Source organism: Salvia splendens, chromosome 5, assembly GCF_004379255.2.
Source record: "Salvia splendens isolate huo1 chromosome 5, SspV2, whole genome shotgun sequence".
Taxonomy (NCBI): Eukaryota; Viridiplantae; Streptophyta; class Magnoliopsida; order Lamiales; family Lamiaceae; genus Salvia; species Salvia splendens.
The window spans coordinates 19,836,629-19,859,233 of NC_056036.1; the positions used below are offsets into that span (position 1 = coordinate 19,836,629).

Here is a 22,605-nt window from a genome sequence, read left to right on the forward strand (position 1 = left end):
AAGTGAAAAAGAGAATAATATAGAGTAGTGTCTCTTCTATATTATTCCTTCTCTTATTTTAATTTTTCTCCACTTTAACTATTTATTTTCGTTTTCAAAAAATATGTGCGAAAAAGAAAGGGGATCATCTTAATTGGAACATTTTTAATTGTATTTATATTCAGTACTACTTAGATTTCCAAAACAACAAATTGATAAATGTTAAACTTTTCAAACTAGTTAGTTAGCCAAATCACATGAGATTTTCTGCATCCCTTGAGCCCCCACTCCATCATTGTCTAAATTCAATTGTGCTTATTAACTGAACTGCCTAAACACTCTCTAATATGCGACACAAATTTATCACAGTTGCCTAATTCAATAAATGCAACTACATGTATATATATATACACATAAAGAAAATCTCCTAAATTTGATCACATCATCTTGCACCCGAATCAAATCCCAAATGGAGAAAACATTGAATCAAAAAGCAGAAGACAGAGAAGAAGAAATATTTTACTCTCCTAATAGGATGGTTGAGAAAAATAAAGAGATTCAAGATCCAGCTTGCAAGGTACTAACTCCGTCTCATCTCATTATATATAACACATTTATTTTGGACACAACTTTTTACGTAGGGGTGTATAATGGTTAAATGAAAAAAGAGTAAAGTAGAGTGGAAAAAAAGTAGAGAGAAAAAGTAGGAGAGAGGATAAAGTAAGAGAGACATAGAGTGTTGCTTTCTTGCCATAAAAGGAAATGTCTCACTTACAGTGAGACAGCCCAAAAAGGAATATGCCTCACTTATAGTGGGACGGAAGGAGTATGTAGCATGCTACAACCACACACACACAAAGCTCGTCATTCTTGTTAAATACTCTCTTCGTCCCACAAAAAGATGTCTCATTTTCATTTTTTTTAAGTTCCCTCTCATACTAATATAATGGATATTAATTTGCAGGAAATGGATGAGGTGACACTGAGGAAATTTCTTCGTGCTCGTGATCTTGACATCGAGAAGGCTTCATTGATGCTGATCAAGTACGTGACATGGAGGCGAAGCTTCGTCCCAGCAGGTTCCATTTCTGCATCGGAGGCTCCGAATCACATAGCACATGACAAGGTGTTTTGGCAAGGCACAGACGAGAGGTTGCCCTAATGCACTCATTTTTGGAGCTAAGCATTTTCCCTGCAAAGGACCCAACGGTGAACTCAAACGTTAGTACCCTATAAAAAATTTAACTTTTAACGACACAAAATTGAGAAGCAATTACTTGCGTTGGAAAATTTTAAAAAATAATAACAATTTAGAACATAAAAGAAAGTGTTCCTAAATTAAAGACAAATTAACTTAATATTTTGCTTTTTTAGGACGCTTCTATTTGCATCCTCTAATTTTAGTTGAGACTATTGGGGTTTGGAGCCCCTTGCACAGCGGAAGACTTGTACAAAATAAATAAATCAGACGTAGGATCTATTTGACAAATTATGTGATTAATCTATTCACATGTTAATACAGAATTGCATGTTAGAACGCAAATAATTCATGCTTAAAGAATATAAATCTTAAAACATGAATTCTACGGTTTAGAGTTACCGATTTGATTCTCCAAAGAATCGTCGATTGCTCGCGCCTTCTCCACGCTTATCTTCAACACTAGACCACGGATCTTCTGATTGGTTCCCGAAATGTATTCCGATTTCAGTGTGGGCTGATCTTATCGAAACACTAGGACTCGAATAAAGAAGACAGAGTTTTCTCACGGAGGAGGAGCTGAAAAACTCACGGATGAGAGCTGAAATTTTCGTCCCCTACTGTAGAGAGGAGAGGGGCGAAATTTTCTCTCCCACAATTAATTGTATTTTTTGTCTCATTTATTCTCCTATTTATAATAGTTACACATTGGGCCCAGTCAAGGATCTATGGAAGGTTTTGGATATGGGCTCCCCCAATTAGCTTTTTACTAATTAAATTGAACTCACAATTTAATACAAGTTTATATTGGAATATTACGAGCAGCCACTACAGAAGTAATCTGGGTTTCCATTTTATTTATTATTTATTTCCCGCGCTTACGATATAAATATCCATTAATTAATTAAAGTCTGCTATGGACTTAATTAATTAACATCTTATTAATTCCAAGAGTGGACTTAGCAAGAAACACTTATTTATTATTCATGGAATAATTAAATTCCAACTGGCTAGTTTCCGAATAATAAAACCTTGTTCAAGCTCCTCTTGAGGACATTATCAAAAGAGACTCACTTCGCGCACGATTCAACATAATAGCAATTCTAGCACCGCTAGATATTAATCACCACTACCCAATATATCATGATTATTGGGTTGCGAAAAACCCGCACCTTTTGATAAGTCAAACTAATGCATAATCAATATCGTATGCTCAATACTAACATATGTAGATTAAGAAATAGTATTTTATCAAGACCTAGTCTTTCAGTAGATAGCATAAAGACACGTCTTGCTGTTAGATCCATTCAGTGCTATACCACACGAATGTCATCTTATTTCAATAAGGCTTAGAAATAATCGGACTGATATTGCAACCTTTCGTGACAGGTAGCCAAAGCCTATCTAGGTTGTGAAATTCTTCTTTTACTTTTGCAAAGCATTGCATAGAACCGACTGTAGTTACCTTAAAGTGGAAGACGCCCACAACTAGTCTACTAATCAAAAGACTTAGGCTTTGTTTACTTCTTATGCATTTAAATGTCTATAAAACATCTTATAAACGCACAAGTAAACACAATGTAATAATATACTGATTCTATTCGTGCAAACTGCTCGAATAATACTGAATAGAGTTAAAAGTGGATTGTAGAGTTTTTCCGTATACAAGCAAGATTCTATTCACGCGAACTTGCTCGAAACATGATTTTCAGTATACTAAACCTAACAAAGACATTAACAATAAGGGCACTTTTTGAATCGTTGATGATATATTTAGAAACATAAATTAGCGTCCCCATCTGCATTAAAAATGTCCTTAAAAGTGTTTTTTGTTGTTGTAGTGGTATAAATATAATTATAAATATATACTGTATATGTTTTTTTGCAATAATATTTCACAAATTATGTGTTTTTTCAGGCTATACAGTGTTTGTTTTGGATAAGCTATGCTTCAGGTAATAATCAATCTACTCCTACTACATATTTCTGAATTAATATTATCATTTTCTTAACTATTAAGTTTGAATTTTCTTGATGCATATAATCAAGAATTCGTAATGGGGAGGAGAAGTTCGTAATTACTATAGATCTTAAAGGATTTGCCAGACCCAAGAATGAAAGACAATTACCAGGGCAGAGGGAATAAAGAAGAAAAGTAAAGAAAAAGAGTGAAATCCGCAAGGGCACAATCGTCAAATCAGGAATACCGTTGCCCTAGGGATTTGAGCCACGCCTATAAATACCAGGAAGCTTACAAAGAGAAAGAGAGATTTTTTTAGTTAGAGAATTTCCTTGGTATTTTCGGCTCACTTTTCACTTACTCACCACGCACTTGGTTCAATGGAGATCTGGGGTAGTTAGTTGAGGGTTTTGTCCCTTCAGTTGAAGATGTAACACCACTCCGAGAAGGAGTGAAGAAACAATTTTAATTTCTCGCACGTACTTTTGTCTTGCCGATTTCCTTGCCGAAAATTCGGCGATTGCTTTGTGACTCGTTTCAGCTTATGCTTAATCTAGTTCTGATTTCTGTTTTCGTTTGATCTTAATGTTTACTGCTCTGTTTACTGAGTTGGATGCTTTTCGCAATTGATTTGTCGATCGGAGTTGAGATCGGTGTTGATCGGAGTTGGTTTTCTGAATTGATATTGAATCGGAGTTGAAATGACGTTGGAAATGGTGGATCTAGTTTGTTTGGTGATGATTCTGGTAGATCTAGCTTAGATTTCTATTAATCGTTTGAATCTAAAATACGTGTTCGGATCTGCATGGAAAACCCTTGTTTACTTAGCTCGGTAGTTTAGATCTGATATCTGTTACTTTAATTGAAGTGTTCATCGTTCGATCTGAAGTATGCCTGTTTTCATGCTCTGTTTTGTTCATTTCGTACTTGTTTGTTGGAGAAGATGAAATCACTCGGTAGTTGTAGTCGTGTTAATTTAGTTTGTTAGTTGCAGCTTTTGTCAGTAGCTAATTAGAGTAATCTGTTTTGTTGTTTACTTTTGCTTACCTTGTGCTTGGTTAATTTAGGAAACTCTTTTACTTGACCCAGGAAGTTTGTGAATGCTCTCAACTTATTTTCGGATACGAATCATGCATGCAATTATGTTTTACGTACTTTCAATTCCCCAGATCTGGTAGTTAGAATAGACTAGATTTCATTTCCCAGGCCTAGTAGTTAAAACTCGACCCTCATGTTGCGTGGCAGCAGCCAAACCCCTCCAAAAGTTCTCTCGATGCATTCCGACCCTTCCATCCCCGTGGATTCTATCCCGACTTCCCTATACTAACCAATAGTGTAGAGGGTTGAGGTTTTGAGGCGAGATTGTTGCAACAACGACTGCATTCAGAAAGTTCACGATCTCCTAGACCCTGTGCTCTAGCGAATCCTCTGGACCTAAGAATTAAGCACAAACACAAAACAATAGCACATTCGTTCGCTCCTCAAATGGCTCCGTTGCCGGGGATGGATGGCGTTATTTATGTTTGCATCTAGAGATTTTTGGCGTAGATAGTTTTCATTCGTTGTTTTTTCATTTTCTTTTCGGTTTATGAGCAAGAGCTCAAGGTCAAGACACTAGAGTAACTCATTTGGTTGGAGTAAAGCTCGAGCTTGTTGGCAGATTAAGAAGACAGTCTCCCCTGTTACTACCCGATCTGGGTTGACAACAGGAGATCCAGTCCAGCTGAGTTCGGAAAGTGACGACGATCTAGTCTCAACCGTTAAGGAGGAAGTTGAGTCAACTGCAGACTCAGACGAAGGAACCGTCAGAATGGCGGCTGAACCAGACAACGATCCAGAGATCGGCTCGCTTAATGTTCATTTGAACGGCAAGCCGGCACAAGTAATAGTGATCACCCAAGCTCAGAGATTGATAGACATCAAGACCAACATACTGGCGGTCGTGCCACACTTCTATGGCCGTAAGATAGAATGTCCCTACGAGTTTCTACACGAGTTTTGGAAGCTCTGCAGCATTCAGAAAAGGCCACCTAACTCGACCGAGGAGGATTATAGGTTACGTGCTCTACCTTACGCACTGAAGGTAGAGGCGAACACATGGTTACTGAGGTTGCCGGCAAATTCTATAAGCTCGTGGGCGGATTTCAGGCTATTGTTCTTAGATTACTTCTTTCCATCGAACAAAACGAATGCAATCACGAAGGAGATTCTGGCATGCCGACAAGATTATGATGAGGCGCTGAGTCAGTATTGGTCGCGTTTCAAGGGATTGCTCGATTCATGCCCCAACAACCGAATGTACGAAGCAGAGGTATACAACATCTTCTATGAAGGGGCGAATCCGGAGTCCAAGGATTTACTAAACTCTTCGAACGGGGAAATTTTACCAAGAAACGAGTTAGTGAGGCTCGAGTGATTTTGGGCAGGCTAATCGATGCTAAGAAGGCTTACGACTCTCCTCGCACCATCCTTAAGAGGGGGAGTGTAGTGGCGGTGAACGTGCAAGGTGAAGACCGAATAGATGCAAGGATAGATAAACTGGAGAAAACAATTCTGATTGCCTTAGGGAAGAACAATTCCCTAGAACCAGGAGAGAAGGTTAAACAGCTGCCAGGTCCTAAGGAAGTGTACCAATGATATGGTCAGCAGAACGAGGGCGATGGCCAAGCTCAAGCAAACGCCATGGGAAGTTGGAATCCCAACGGAAGTTGGAACCCAGGCAGACAAAGGGATGCTCCCTAGAGGGATCACCCAAACCTCAGATGGTCTGACAATGATCCAAATCTGCCACCCCAACAATAGAGCAACAACTATTCAAACCCTCAGGAGCGACAACCGAATTGGGTAAACAGAAATTAGGAGGGAAACAATTGGAGCAATCGGCAACAAAATGACCATCCCAACTGGGCAAACAGGAATCAGAACAATCCAACAAGTTCATATGTGCCACCATACCAGAGGAATTACCAAGGTAACACTCAGAACTCTCAGCCCAACCATCAAGGTCAACAGGGGCAGAATCAATATCACAACACGGGAGGTCCAGGGAACTTCCGGCCGAATCAGGGACAAGGCTCAAACCACCCTCAAGGGACAAACACCAGCCAACATAATTCCAGGCAGCCGAAAAGCATTGACGAGATGGTGAGCGATTTGGTGAACTCACAACAGCACATTCAGAACAACATGCAGTCCAACAATGACGTGGTGCATAAGCTTCAAGATGCGCAGACTGGGCAGAAGACAGCCATGGACATGTTAGCAAAATAGATCTCTCAGATCGCGACATCTTTGAGCGAGATGCGTGGGAACGAAGGAAGAATTCCTGCCTCGGTTAAACCACCAGAAAGAGCGAACATCAGCCAGATAACCCTGAGATCGGGGCGAGAGTATGATGGTCCAAGTGTGAAGAAAGATGGGAAGTCCACTCTAACTTCATTGGAAAAGGAAACCGGAACAGGGGAAGCTGAAACAGGGGAGGTTAGAACAGAGGACGATGACCAGAGTACGAACAGTGAGAAAGCAATACCCCGAGCAGTTGATCAACATTTCCCAGGTCTAAGAGTAGAGACGGAAGTGGAAGAAATCAGGAGAGACATGAGAGAATCTTCCAAGGGAAACGTTAGCAACAGTGAGAGGCAAGTGAAACCCTTTCCCTACAGAGGTGAACCTAGGAAGAAAAGGAAAGATCCAGCGGACTTCATGGAAATTTTCGGGAAGCTGGAAATTAACCTACCGTTTCTCTAAGCTCTAAAGTTGCCCATCTTCAGTAAGTTTATCAAGGAGTTCATCGCTGGGAAGACCAAACCCAGCGGTAAGATTGTGATTAGAGAAACTGTGTCGGCAGTGATTCAGAAGAGGAGAATGCCTTCTAAGCGTACTGACCTAGGTATGTTCACTCTCCCCATCTCAATTGGGAACATTAATGTTGAGCATGCCTTGTGTGACCTAGGTGCTTCAATAAATGTTTTACCGCTTTCACTTTATAAGAAACTGGAGGGAGTCAGAATGGTTGATACGAAGGTGGTGATTCAATTAGCTGATAGGTCATGCATCAGTCCTGAAGGTGTTTTAGAAAACGTGATAGTTAAGGTGCATGATTTTCTGTATCCTGCTTATTTCCATGTTATTAAGATGAGTGAGTACCAGTCTGTTGAGTCTAGCGGAGTGCTTTTAGGAAGACCATTTCTGCGCACCGCCAAGACAATCATTGATGTGTTTGATGGAACCATTTGTCTAGATTACCATGGGGAGAAGTTTACCTTTAACATTGATGAGGCTATGAAAAAACCATTGGATATAGAGAATATGCATGTTGTGGATGTGATTAACCCCCTGGTCCAAGAATTTCTTAAGACAGAATTGATGCAGGAATAAGTGGAAAATTCAGAATTGAGTCACTCCATTGACAAAGAAGTGGCTAGCTGGTGTGAGGTAGTCAACACACTGGGAATGACGGATGAAGAGTTAGCAGAAGAAATTCTGGGGTTTTGCAAAAGTCCTGAAGTTACCAGGTCTAAGGAATTATTCTGTGTCGCTAATGGGGAACATTTACAAGCACCTGAAGGATTAATTACCAAGGAGCCAAAGAAGAATCCATTACCCCAGGAGACAAGTGCGATAAAGAAGGAACTGAAGAAATTACCCCAGGCTTCAAATATGCTTATTTGGAAGAAAACGAGATGTTCCCGGTAATCGTCAACAGCAATCTGACTCGGAAGCAGGAAGAAGAGTTACTGGAAGTGCTCAAGAGGAATAAGACAGTCATAGGATGGACTCTATCAGACCTGGTGGGGATCGGTCCCGATCTTTGCATGCACCATATTCGCCTGGAGGATGGAGCCAAACCTCACAGAGACCCACAGAGGAAGCTGAACTCGAATATGAGAGAGGAAGTTTTAAAGGAAGTACTCAAGCTACTTTCACCGGGTATCATATATTCTATTCCAGACATCAAGTGGGTAAGCCCGGTCCATATGGTACCTAAGAAGTCAGGCATCCAAGTGGTTACAAATGAGAAGAACGAGTTGGTACCCACAAGATAAGTGACCGGGTGGCGGATGTGCATAGACTACCGGAAACTAAATGAGGCTATGCGGAAGGACCATTTTCCGTTACCATTCATAGATCAAATGCTGGAAAGATTGGCAGGTGATAAGTCGTATTCTAGGCCTTGGTTACGGGTCAGTATGATGTGCTTAATTGATTATATTTGCAAAACAGTTGTTTAAAGTGTGCAGGTTAAGCATTCTAGCCAGTAGGGAAGTTTCGGAATGTTCAGGTGAAGAAGGCGCCAGCATGATCTCATACTGATCAGTATTCGTGCTAAAACGGCTTGAGATGAAGAAGACGGATAGCTGGGACGGATTACCCACAATTAAGGGCAAAGAAGTCAAATTGCAACGAGGATTTACCCTAAAATCAAGGGTAGCCTCCCTATAAAAGGAAGCCAAATTGGAGAGGAGAGGGGGATTCACTCATTCAACACCATCTTTAGGTAGAAAGTTCTCTCGGTAGTTTCAGTCTTTCAGCCGTGTTCCGCTTCTTGCCTCGCCGTAGCCATGATCACTTGACGTTCAGATGTTCCCAGAATTCCAGTCATCGTCCATTCCAGCCAGCAAGATCGTAGTTTAGAGTCTCATCGCCCGGAGTGGCAAAACACTTTTACGTTGCTTTCGTAGTTTTAAATTTCTCGCTTTCCTTACGTTGGATCTTGTTTACCTTGGGATATTTTCTGCTTTTGAAATACTTTGTTGAAGATCCGAACGTGTTTATGCTATGAAGTTGATTTCCGTTTCGTTTGTTGTGGTGTTTCTTTATTCCCTTGCCTAGTTAGCTTAGATCTAAGGTTTCTTGGTGTTTAAAGTGCTGATTCTCTCAATTCCATTTACGTAACAAATTTCTTTAGGATAGATAAACAAGTACTGTTTGTTCGGAAGTTAGGTCGTTGCATGCAAAGCTTAGTTTTAATTCTGAATCGTTCTTTCATGTTGACCAGTATGCAGAAGTCCAGTTTCAGTGTTTGATTTCGGATTTGATTTCTTAGTTTTGGATCTGTGTTTGTAAGCTGTTAATCTGAGTTTTTCCGTGTTGAATCTGGAATTGTTATCTGAATTTTGGAAGTGTTTGTTGAAGAAGATGATGTCTATTTCAATTGGAGGGGACCACTTACTTTTTCAAGATGCTTTTGCTTTTGTCCTTCACTTTTAGTTAAGCCCTGTCAGTCCAGTCACAAAACTTCCACTACACTCTGAATATTCTGTTTAGCCTGAAATAGGAACCCGTACCTTCCAAATATTTTCTGTTACAAAATTGTCTCCCCATTCCACGTACACAGTTACATTCCAAATGTTTTCCTTACCGTCTGACCAGTAGAACACCTCCTTTAAGTTCCAGCCTAGGTAGAAACTCAACCCAGCGTGGTAGCTAACCAAATCTTCCGATTGTCACCGCGGTAGTTTAAGAACACACCATCTCTGTGGGATTCGACCCTTACCACCACTATACTGATCAGTAGAAGTGGGTTGAGGAATCTTTGAAACCAAGGTCTAGGTTAGTTAGGATTTCTATCCTGATCAGTAGGATATATCCTTGCTTGAACGACACCTCCGCACCTTAGGTTCTTTCAAATGGCGCCGTTGCCGGGGATGGATAGCGTTATTTGCAATTACTGTGAGTGATACTTCGGTGTATATATTGTGCATAACCTTTCTTTTTCTTTTTTTTACTTTTCTTTTCAGTTTATGAGAAACAGTTCGGCTCCTGACCAGTTGAGGCCGAAGATACTTCAGCGAGGATCGATACTCGTCACCACTCGATCCGGGTTGTCGACGGCTTTATCTGACTTAGGTTCGAGTAGCGACGAAGAGCAATACAACATAGAAGGACCAATACCAGAGGAGATATCACTGTTGGAAGGCGTCCCAGTTCTGATGGCCGCCAACGGAGATGAGGATCCAGAGATCGGTACCCTTAACGCGCATACCGAGGGAGAACCATCGCAAGCCATAGTCGTCACTCCAGGGCAAACCGCCTGCGATGTGAAGCCTCATGTGATCGCGATTCTGCCTACATACTGTGGGAAGAGCTATGAAGGGCCGTATGAGTTTCTGCATGAGTTTTGTAAAATTTGTAGGGCGCAGAGGAGACCAGCAGGAGCGAATGAGGATGATTATAGGTTGAAGGCCTTGCCATTTGTGCTCAAGGGGGAAGCCAACACCTGGTTCATGCGTCTGCCCCCCAACTCCATTGAGACTTGGGCCGATTTCAAGTCAGCATTCCTAGGCGAGTTTTTCCCGTCATCAAAGACAAGCGCGCTGAAAAGGGAAATAACTAATGTGAAGCAAGGATATGATGAACCCTTGAGCGATTATTGGGCAAGATACATGGGTCTTTTGGAATCATGTCCCAACCATCGCATGGCGGACATTGAAGTGCATCATACTTTCTACGAAGGTATGAACGCGGTAACCAAAGATCTAGCAAATTCATCGTCAGGAGGAAGCTTCACACAATTACGGGTCAGCGAAGCGAAGAGAGTCCTAAGGAAGCTACTGAATGCAAAGAAAGAGTATGACCATTCAAGGGAAGGATACAACCGAGAGCGGGTTGCTGTTGTCTTGTCTACTGATCAGGAAAATAAACTGGAGCAGAAAATGGACTTGAAGATGGATGAGCTGAAGAAGTCACTTCTGAGTGCGATCGAGAAGAGCACCCCACCACCTTCCCCAGCTGGGAATTACAAAGGTGCAGAACAGGGAAATCAAGGACCGAACTATGAACAGCCTAGTGACTCTGTGAATATGGAACAGGTCAATGCTGCGGGGTACTTCAATTCCAGTGGGCATTGGATTCAGGGTAGACAACGGGATGCACCATGGAGGGATCATCCGAACTTTCGATGGGGAGACGGGGGCCAAAATCAGAACCAAGGACAGAACCAGTATAACCCCAATCCAAACCAAAACCCTAACCGTGGACTAGCAAACCCAGACTACCAGCCCAACTGGTCAGGAAGGAACCAACAAACCCAAAATCAAAGCCCACAAAGCCAAAACCCGAATCCTGTTTATGTACCACCCCACCAGAGAAACTTCCACAGTTTCCAAAATCAGCCAAATCATGCACCCCAACACCATCAGAACCAAAATCAGTTTCAAGCCCAGCACCAGAATCAATATCCTCAAGATCAGTACGTCCCTCCTGCCCAGTATAACCAATACCCGCCTAATCAAGGCCAGCAAAACTTCCAGAACTACCAACACCAAGGGCCGAATCATTTCCAAAATCCGAACAGGCCAAGGAGGTCCGTTGAGGACATGATGGGTGAAATGCTAGCGTCACAACAGAGCATCAAAGGAGAATTGCAATCCCATAACGAGGTCGTGCAGGGGATGCAAAATGCCCAGAAAGAACATAAGGCGAACATGGATATGATGAATAGGCAGTTAGCCCAACTGGCCAGTTCGGTGGGTGATTTGAAGGGAAATGCAGGGAAACTACCATCTACAGTCCAAATACCCGAAAAGGCAAATGTGAGTAAGGTTACGTTGAGGTCAGGAACTACTTATGACGCGCCTCAACCCAAACGACCTATTGGAGGATCTAACGGAACGAAGATAGGAGGCGATACCGTTTCAGCGGAAGAACTAAGGAGGCCTATGCCTCAGATGCAGGATCCATTCTTCTTGGATGCTACACCAATTGCAGGAGATGAACCCGAAACCCTACTGGCCAGAAAGGAACCTCATCGAGAGGAAGAGCCCAGAATGGAAGCCCAGACTCAGGAACTACCCCGGAAAGACTCCAAGAAGGTTGCTAAGGGACAAGTAGATGAGAAAAAAGGGGAGAAACCATTCCCATTCCGATTTGTTACAAAGAGGAAGAAAGAGAACCCGGTTGACTATTTGTCGATTTTTGGGAAGTTGGATGTCACCATACCATTTCTCCAAGCCGTGAAACTACCCCCCCTCGTTAAAAAAAAAAAAAAAAAAAAAAAAAAAAAAAAAAAAAAACCACCTTTAGAACCCTTTCTTCTTAACCTTTTATATACCCAGATAAACACCCCAGCCGACTGGGACTGTGTAAGGCATGAAACAATGGAGCTTACTGGCCAGGAAGAATTGCGGAAAAGCAGAAACCAGCTGGGCGAAAAAGTTAGAAGAAAATCGACCAGGGAGTCATTCCCAGTCCGAAAAAAAAAAGAAGAAGGAATAAGGGTGGCGAAGCCACGAAAAAAAAAAAAAAAAAAGAAAAAGAAAAAAAAAAGAACCGAGAAAATGAAGAAAATGGTCAGAAAGATTTGACCACAAAAAAGAGATGAATGAAGGAATAAGGGTGGCGAAGCCACAAGATGCTACTGACCAGTGGAGATCAAAGCCAGAAGCGCCAACTAAAGAAAGCAACTGATCAGAAGCCTAACATACACAGTTCCCCCGCATAAATAAAAATAGAAATTTTTGAACCTTAGAGCCTTAGGAACGTCCACCGAAAACATTACAAGCCAACAGCCCCGTTACAAGCCTATAAGTCCTTCAGTAGCCGCTCGTGGAATCTAAGTCCGAAGCAATTGTGGTGAGCATAATGAGAGAATGCAGTCCTAACATTCCTGGTGAGGTATGAGTGACTGAGCGAACCTAGTGTTGGGCCGAAAGTATGGGCGATCTTGACAAACAGATATACTAGCTGGAAGAGAAAAGGGGGGTGGCAATAGTTCAAGGCTGTCTAAGGCCGGATTGCACCTGATCCAGAGGAGAGGGATGGTTGAAAATATAGCCCGATCTATGTGTTTTCAGTTTTTTTTTTATGTGTTTATGTTTCTCTGTGTTTGTTTGTGTTTTTCTTTGCGTCATAGTTTAGAGTCTAGGTTAGGTAGAGTCGGTCAGGGGAGTAACCAGGCTAGAATTCGACTTATTCTTTTCTTTGTTTGTTCTTCACGCTTGAGGACAAGCCTGTGGTAAGTGTGAGCAGTTTGATAAGTCGTATTCTAGGCCTTGGTTACGGGTCAGTATGATGTGCTTAATTGATTATATTTGCAAAACAGTTGTTTAAAGTGTGCAGGTTAAGCATTCTAGCCAGTAGGGAAGTTTCGGAATGTTCAGGTGAAGAAGGCGCCAGCATGATCTCATACTGATCAGTATTCGTGCTAAAACGGCTTGAGATGAAGAAGACGGATAGCTGGGACGGATTACCCACAATTAAGGGCAAAGAAGTCAAATTGCAACGAGGATTTACCCTAAAATCAAGGGTAGCCTCCCTATAAAAGGAAGCCAAATTGGAGAGGAGAGGGGGATTCACTCATTCAACACCATCTTTAGGTAGAAAGTTCTCTCGGTAGTTTCAGTCTTTCAGCCGTGTCCCGCTTCTTGCCTCGCCGTAGCCATGATCACTTGACGTTCAGATGTTCCCAGAATTCCAGTCATCGTCCATTCCAGCCAGCAAGATCGTAGTTTAGAGTCTCATCGCCCGGAGTGGCAAAACACTTTTACGTTGCTTTCGTAGTTTTAAATTTCTCGCTTTCCTTACGTTGGATCTTGTTTACCTTGGGATATTTTCTGCTTTTGAAATACTTTGTTGAAGATCCGAACGTGTTTATGCTATGAAGTTGATTTCCGTTTCGTTTGTTGTGGTGTTTCTTTATTCCCTTGCCTAGTTAGCTTAGATCTAAGGTTTCTTGGTGTTTAAAGTGCTGATTCTCTCAATTCCATTTACGTAACAAATTTCTTTAGGATAGATAAACAACTACTGTTTGTTCGGAAGTTAGGTCGTTGCATGCAAAGCTTAGTTTTAATTCTGAATCGTTCTTTCATGTTGACCAGTATGCAGAAGTCCAGTTTCAGTGTTTGATTTCGGATTTGATTTCTTAGTTTTGGATCTGTGTTTGTAAGCTGTTAATCTGAGTTTTTCCGTGTTGAATCTGGAATTGTTATCTGAATTTTGGAAGTGTTTGTTGAAGAAGATGATGTCTATTTCAATTGGAGGGGACCACTTACTTTTTCAAGATGCTTTTGCTTTTGTCCTTCACTTTTAGTTAAGCCCTGTCAGTCCAGTCACAAAACTTCCACTACACTCTGAATATTCTGTTTAGCCTGAAATAGGAACCCGTACCTTCCAAATATTTTCTGTTACAAAATTGTCTCCCCATTCCACGTACACAGTTACATTCCAAATGTTTTCCTTACCGTCTGACCAGTAGAACACCTCCTTTAAGTTCCAGCCTAGGTAGAAACTCAACCCAGCGTGGTAGCTAACCAAATCTTCCGATTGTCACCGCGGTAGTTTAAGAACGCACCATCTCTGTGGGATTCGACCCTTACCACCACTATACTGATCAGTAGAAGTGGGTTGAGGAATCTTTGAAACCAAGGTCTAGGTTAGTTAGGATTTCTATCCTGATCAGTAGGATATATCCTTGCTTGAACGACACCTCCGCACCTTAGGTTCTTTCAGCAGGCTACTTCCAAATTTACGTTGATCCAGAAGACCAGGCAAAACAACCTTCACTTGCCCGTTTGGGACGTACGCATATAGAAGGATTCCCTTTGGATTGTGCAATGCGCCAGACACTTTTCAGAGGTGCATGATGAGTATTTTCTCAGACCTGTTGGAGGAGTGTATCGAGATTTTTATGGATGACTTCACGGTCTACGGGAATTCTTTCGAAGCTTTCCTAGCCAATTTGGATCTAGTATTACAGAGATGCAGAGAGAAAAATCTAGTGCTGAATTTCGAAAAGTGCCACTTTATGGTACAGGAGGGAATTGTTCTGGGACACGTGGCCTCGGAAAAGGGGATTCAGGTGGATAAGGCAAAGGTGGATGTGATCTCAAAACTTTCGTACCCTACGAATCAGAAGGAAATAAGGGGATTTTTGGGTCATGCTGGATTCTACCGGAGGTTCATCAAGGACTTTGCAAAAATTGCACAACCACTTACCCGCCTCCTGCAGAATGACGTAGACTTCAACTTTGACGAGGCATGTCAAGGGGCCTTCCAACTTCTGAAGGAAAGACTTGTATCAGCCCCTATCATTAGAGCTCCAGATTGGAATTACCCTTTCTAGGTAAAGTGTGACGCCAACGATTTCGCAGTTGGAGCAGTCTTAGGTCAAAGAATTGAAGGGAAGAGCTACGTGATTTTCTATGCATCCAAGACCTTGAATTAGGCCCAGAAGAACTACGACACTACGGAAAAAGAGATGCTAGCTGTCGTGTATTCCTTTGAGAAATTTCGACCATACTTGCTAGGTTCGAAGGTAATCGTGTTTACCGATCATACAGCGTTAAAGTATCTACTGGCAAAGAAAGAGTCTAAGCCACGGTTGATCCGATGGGGGTTGCTACTCCAAGAGTTTGATTGGGAAGTTAAGGACAAGAAAGGCACTGAGAACAAGGTAGCTGATCATCTTAGCACAATTTTCCAAGAGGCTATAACAGACGCGTTTCCAGAGGAACATCTATACTTCACAGGGGAAACCTCAAGCCTTATTTGTTGGGATAAGGTAATGGCCACGACTGGAGCTGGAGTTTCTAACAAAGGGAAGTACCCGCTGAATGTGGAACCATGGTTCGCTGACCTAGCAAACTACTTAGTCACGGGGGAACTGCCTAGCACTCCAAATATTATTTCCCGGGCCCAGAGGATGAAAATCAGAAGTGAGGCCAAGTATTATTTCTGGGACGATCCGTATCTATGGAGAATGGAGTCCGACCAAGTAATCAGGAGATGCATCCCGGAATGGGAGCAGAGAGACGTACTAGACCACTGCCATGCATTGGCGTGCAGTGGGCATTTTGGTCCAAGGAAGACTGCTTGGAAGGTTTTAGACAGTGGATTCTATTGGCCGACATTGAACAAGGACCCTTACGACTACTGCTAGAATTGTAATCGGTGTTAGCAGACCGGGGGAATTTCTACCCGAGATGAGATGCCCTAGATCCCAGTGATTGTCTGCGAGGTTTTTGATGTCTGGGGGATAGACTTCGTAGGTCCATTCCCATCCTCCTATGGTAACTCTTACATTCTGGTGGCAGTAGATTACGTATTGAAGTGGATAGAGGCCAAGGCAACTGCCACATGTGAGGCGAAGGAGGTCACTAAGTTCCTTAAGGCAAATATTTTCAGTAGATATGGGGTGCCAAGGGCGATCATTTCTGATCAAGGAACGCATTTCTGCAATCGGACGATGGAAGCGCTTATGAAGAAATACGGAGTAACCACAGACTCTCCACTCCGTATCATATACAGAGCAACGGTCAAGCAGAAATCTCCAACAGAGAGATCAAGGGAATTTTGGAAAAGACCGTAAACCCGTCGCGAAAGGATTGGAGCAGAAGGCTAGATGATGCGCTTTGGGCATATCGTACTGCGTACAAGACCCCCATTGGTATGTCGCCATATAGACTTGTGTTTGGCAAGATGTGCCACCTTCCTGTTGGGATAGAGCATAAGGCTTATTGGGCAGTTAGAGAAATGAACATGAAACCTGAGGTCTACGAAAGGGAAAGGAAGCTGCAACTGCAAGAGTTGGAGGAGCTGAGACTCGAGTCTTATGATGTCGCAATGTGATACAAAGAAAAAACTAAGTTGTGGCACGATAAAAATCTCCGGACGAAGGAACTGCAGGTTGGGCAGAAAGTACTCCTTTTCCAGTCAAGGCTGAAGCTCATGCCAGGAAAACTGAAGACTAAGTGGACAGGACCTTACACCATCGTGAGCCTTAGAGCCAACGGAGCAGTGGAGATTCAGGGAGGTATTCCTAACTCTGTTCCTTTTCTGGTCAATGGTCATCGAGTCAAGAGGTTTAGGGATAGTTCGGAGCTATGTGTGGTGGAAGAAATTCCATTGCGCGCAATCCCCACTATCGAATTCTTTGGGAATTCTTTGGTCAAAGAAATGACATGGAATTTGAAAGTTTTCAAAGCAAAACCAAATTCCCAAGAATACTTAAACAGTTTTTGTACATATTGTAAATATTCCTTTTTGTGTCTCTTAAGAAAACCCAAACAAAGAGAAAAATCTTTTAATCCAAAAATATTTTTGAAATACCGAACAACCCTTGGAAGGTCAGTTGAACTTTGAAATGTTTTTTTCTATCTTATTTCCATGACCTGGGAGTTTGGTACTTCATTCTTTTGTTTAATGTTGTTTTTAAGTTGTGCAGTTAAAGGACAGTGAGGACGACTGGAGAAAGCGAATAGAAGCAATGCTGATCAAATTGGGCGAAGCTGCTGATTCACAGAGGCAGGTTAGTGAGGCTCAAACGAGGAAGATGACCCAAGCCATTAAGGTTATGTTAAAGATGATAGATGTGGTCGAACGCCGCATCCCCTCAGTGCAGCCGCCTATCGCTACCCCTGAGCAGCACATGCCTGTTCAACCGGCCGGTCCACCCAAACAGAGTAGAAGGAATGCAGCCACACCGACACTACCGAGAGGAGCACCCCAGAAACCTGGACCCCGTAGGGGCCAGGGACAGAATTAATCAGACCCCCCAAGTAACCAAGTAATTTTTAGTTTCTGTTTTTAGTTTTAGTCTTTTTCAGCTTTTTTTTAGTTTGCATGCTAGGTTGTTCGTTTTTTTTTATGCTCTCTCCCACTTAGGCCACGGCTTGGCCTAAGTGTGAGAAGTCTATATGCCTAGTATGTTTTGTTTTTTATGTGTTTTCTTGCGTATCTACTCACACCTAGCCCATTGCTTGGCCTAAGTGTGAGAAGATTGTTTTGTACATGTTTTGTTTTGTTTTTTACCTTCCTACACTTAGCCCAACGCTTGGTCTAAGTATGAGAAGTTTGTGTCTTGTTGATTTTTGTTTTCTGTTTGTGTCGCCACTAACTGCCCTGCTTTCCACTTCATGAGGATTGCTTGGGGACAAGCATAAATGAAGTGGGAGGGGGGAAGCAGCTAGTGCAGTTAGTGTCTTGTACATATTCTGTTAGGTCTAAGAGTTGTTAGTTTTTTTTAGGTTCTGTGTTTTGCATAACTGGTACTCCCTCCGTCCCGCACTACTCGCACGTATTTCCTTTTTGGGCATCCCAAGTTACTTGCACTCTTTCCATTTTTAGTAAAAATTTTCACCTACAACCGTCATTTTTTACTTTCCTATACACTCATTCCTTAATCTCCGTGCTGAAAAGGAAATGAGCGAGTAGCTCGGGACGGAGGGAGTATAATAAATAGCAAAAGCCCCTTAGGGAGAGTAATTGAAGAGGAAATACATGCTGATTTGTGAATCTTTCTTCCTTAATAAATCTAAGTCGGTTGGAAGAAGTAAGGACGATAGAAAATGCCTGAATTTAAGCTTACTGTGAAGCCCTCTTAAAAGTGAGTTATAAGCCTAGTGTAGAACACTTTCTACTAAACACTAAAAAAAGAGAGAGAGGCTGCCATTGATGCTAGAGGAGAAATGACATAGATAGTAAGGACTAAAGGCAATAGGAATAACCATTTTGAGCTTTATTCTTTCGAACCTGCTGAACCTGCCTCACTGGAAAGGCACCCTTTAGTGAACTCTTTGGGCCTGTACGAAAATGAATCCATTCGTTGGAACCTTTAGCCTTCATGCCATGTGAACAAATGGGCAGGGATGAAGTAGCTCGATGGTAGGGGTATAAGACAGATTGAGAAACAAAGGAGAAAAGGAAAAAATATGTTAGAAATAATAAACGGGCAAGGAAAGTTGTAACTTGACCCGAGAAAAAAGTTAGGATATGGGCAGAAAAAAAGAGATATACATGTTACTAGGCCAAAGAAAACAAAAAGAAGTTAGAAAAATGGGCAGGAGCAGTTCTACCTGACCCAAGAAAGAAAAAGAAAAAAGAAAAAAAAAACGGGCAAGAAAAAAATTGTGGCCCAGAGAATTAAGGAAAATATGGGTAAAAAACCAAGGAACATCTCTATAAGGAAGGAAGGATAAAATCATATACGGGAGTTGTTGCTAAGCTTTGTCCCTGAAGTTCATGTGCCCGCATTATGTTTTACTTATACTGTTGAACTTAGATCCTTAGGATTCTCACCAATAAACACTGTAAACCCCTAGCCCCATTACAACCCAATGAAAGACCATAAGGAACTATTCTGTGGCATCAATCTTAAGGCATCAATGGCAAGGCAGAATGAAGAACGAATGATCATTACGTCCCTGGTAAGGAATGAGTGCTTGTGTGAACCTAACAGAGGCAAAAATTTAGGCTATCTTGACGAACTGACAACTGGACAAGATAGAAGAAGAGAGGGGGAAGAATCTGAGGCTGTAAATGCTTGGATTGACCTTAAACTTGTGGGGATGGCTGCTAGAGAAAAATACCAGTTTATGCGCTTCTGTATTTTTCTTTTCTTGTGTTTTCTGTGCGTTTTCTTTTTATGTGTCTAGGTCTAGGAATTTTCGATTTTTAGGATGGATGATAGGGGAGGATGCATTGAAACTTGCCTTATTTCTTTTTTTTCTTGTCTTTCATACTTGAGGACAAGTATGGTTTAAGTGTGAACAGTTTGATAAGGCTCGTTTCATGCATCTATTTTAAATATAAATTCTGTGATTTCTACAGTGCTAACATGCATTTATAAGTCCAAGTGCGTGAAAAATCTGCCAGACCCAGGAATGAAAGACAATTACCAGGGCAGAGGAAATAAAGGAAATAAGTGAAGAAAAAGAGTGAAAACCACAAGGGCACAATCCTCAAATCAGGAATACCGTTGCCCTAGGGATTTGAGCCACGCCTATAAATACCAGGAAGCTTACGAAGAGAAGAGAGATTTTTTTAGTTAGAGAATTTTCTTGGTATTGTCAGCTCACTTTTCACTTACTCACTCACGCACTTGGTTCAATGGAGATCTGGGGTAGTTAGTTGATGGTTTTGTCTTGTTCAGTTGAAGGTGTAACACCACTCCGAGAAGGAGTGAAGAAACAATTTTAATTTCTTGCACGTACTTTTGTCTCACCGATTTCCTTGCCAGAAATTCAGCGATTGGTTTGTGACTCGTTTCAGCTTATGCTTAATCTAGTTCCGATTTCTGTTTTCGTTTGATCTTAATGTTTACTACTCTATTTACTGAGTTGGATGCTTTTCGCAATTGACTTGTTGATCGGAGTTGAGATCGTTGTTGATCGGAGTTGGTTTTCTGAATTGATATTGAATCGGAGTTGAAATGACCTTGGAAATGGTGGATCTAGTTTGTTTGGTGATGATTCTGGTAGATCTAGCTTAGATTTCTATTAATCGTTTGAATCTAGAATACGTGTGTTCGGATCTGCATGGAAAACCCTTGTTTACTTAGCTCGGTAGTTTAGATCTGATATCTGTTACTTTAATTGAAGTGTTCATCGTTCGATCTGAAGTATGCCTGTTTTCATGCTCTGTTTTGTTCATTTCGTACTTGTTTGTTGGAGAAGATGAAATCACTCGGTAGTTGTAGTCGTGTTAATTTAGTTTGTTAGTTGCAGCTTTTGTCAGTAGCTAATTAGAGTAATCTGTTTTGTTGTTTACTTTTGCTTACCTTGTGCTTGGTTAATTTAGGAAACTCTTTTACTTGACCCAGGAAGTTTGTGAATGCTCTCAAGTTACTTTCGGATACGAATCATGCATGCAATTATATTTTACGTACTTTCAATTCTCCAGATCTGGTAGATAGAATAGACTAGATTTCATTTCCCATGCCTAGTAGTTAAAACTCGACCCTCATGTTGCGTGGCATCAGCCAAACCCCTCCAAAAGTTCTCTCGATGCATTCCGACCCTTCCATCCCCGTGGATTCGATCCTGACTTCCCTATACTAACCAATAGTGTAGAGGGTTGAGGTTTTAAGGCGAGATTGTTGCAACAACGACTGCATTCGGAACACGATCTCCTAGACCCTGTGCTCTAGCGAATCCTCTGGACCTAAGAATTAAGCACAAACACAAAACAATAGCACATTCGTTCGCTCCTCACTACTCTAACAGCGATGTTCGAGGGTATATTGCAATACTTTCGATTTTACAGATATGATATTATAATTATAATTTTTTTAGATGCATATTCTACTCATATTTCAATCACATTTTATTTTCTCTCTTATTTTACCAATTGAACAATAAAAAATGTATCGTCAACTAGAACTAGGGCTGGAAATTTTTTATAGAACACGAATACGCACGAAATTAATGAGTTTTAGTCACAAATTATTGGGTTCGTGTCCTTTGATCTTCTCCAACAATACACCAGATGTCATTTTTATTTAGAAAACTTCTCCAATCATGCTGCAAACTCAAACTCATTTTTAGATTTTTCAAAAGAATAACACCAAATATGGGTATGTACTGTAGCTATTGCAAAAATTTGAAAGTATAATCACCTTATGGAATATGAAATACTCCCTCTGTCCCACAATATGAGTCACTCTTATTGTGGGCACGAGTTTTAAGAAATGTAAAGAATAATGAGTTAGCGGGATGTTGGACCTACTTACCATTTATGGTAAAAATGAAGTGTGACTCTTATTGTGGGACGGAGGGAAAACTTTTTTGGTTGAGGTTGGTATAAATGGTTTGAGTAAAAATTACTTTTTGATGTATATATTCGAAAATGAGTTTGAGTTTGGTGTAAATGGTTAGAGATGGCCTTATAAGGTTAACCGGTTAGGGATCCGATAATTTTAGGTTGAGTTCGGGTTGGGTTCCGATAACCCATAATCTTAATTTTTTTTAACAAAATTATACTTTCATTTTATTCCACATGTTCATGTAAATCAGATTTAAATCTTTTAAAAACATGTTTAATTGTGTATTAACAAGTTTTAATCGTATAAATTAGGCTTGTGCAGTTACTGTGTTGTTATCGTCTTCAGTAAACTCTTATTATATCGTGTCATTATGGGTCGTCAGTTTGAAGGTAGAAGATCAAGTCTATGTTCAGGTTGAGAATTCCCTTAACAAATCGAGTTCTGGTCAGGATTTTAATGGTTGGGGATCCAAAAACAATTTTAAAAATAAAATTAAAAAATGCAAGTATAAATAAAATCATAATGTATAAATATAAAGTCAAAATACAATCAGATCATAACACTTCTCTTCTATTCTTCGTCTTCTGAAATCGCTGCATAATAGTTTTATTAGTAACATCATTTTCAATATAAGGAACTAAGCAATCATGTAACAATTGGTTTCCCATACTATTACGTAACAGTTGGTTTCCCATACTATTACGTAGAGTGTTCTTGATGAATTGGTCACAATTAGTCACAATTTTTCATCACTTTCATCATTTTGTCATCATTTTCTCACATTTTCTATTATTATTTCCCATACTATTACGTAGATAATTCTTGATGAATTTAGTCACAATTTTTCATCATTTTTCATCATTTCACAAATGAATTTCATTATTTTCTCACTTCTTTTTTTCTCATTGTTCTCTGCCAATTAGTCACAATTTCTTTCACTTTTAATATATATACATCAATTTATTTTTATAATAGAAGCAATCAATATTA

At 41.0% G+C, this 22,605-nt stretch overlaps 1 pseudogene; it reads left to right on the forward strand.

Moving 5' to 3' along the window:
* The first annotated feature begins 426 nt into the window (after positions 1-426).
* On the forward strand, positions 427-21,122 carry LOC121803950 (annotated as a pseudogene).
* The last annotated feature ends 1,483 nt before the right edge of the window (positions 21,123-22,605 follow it).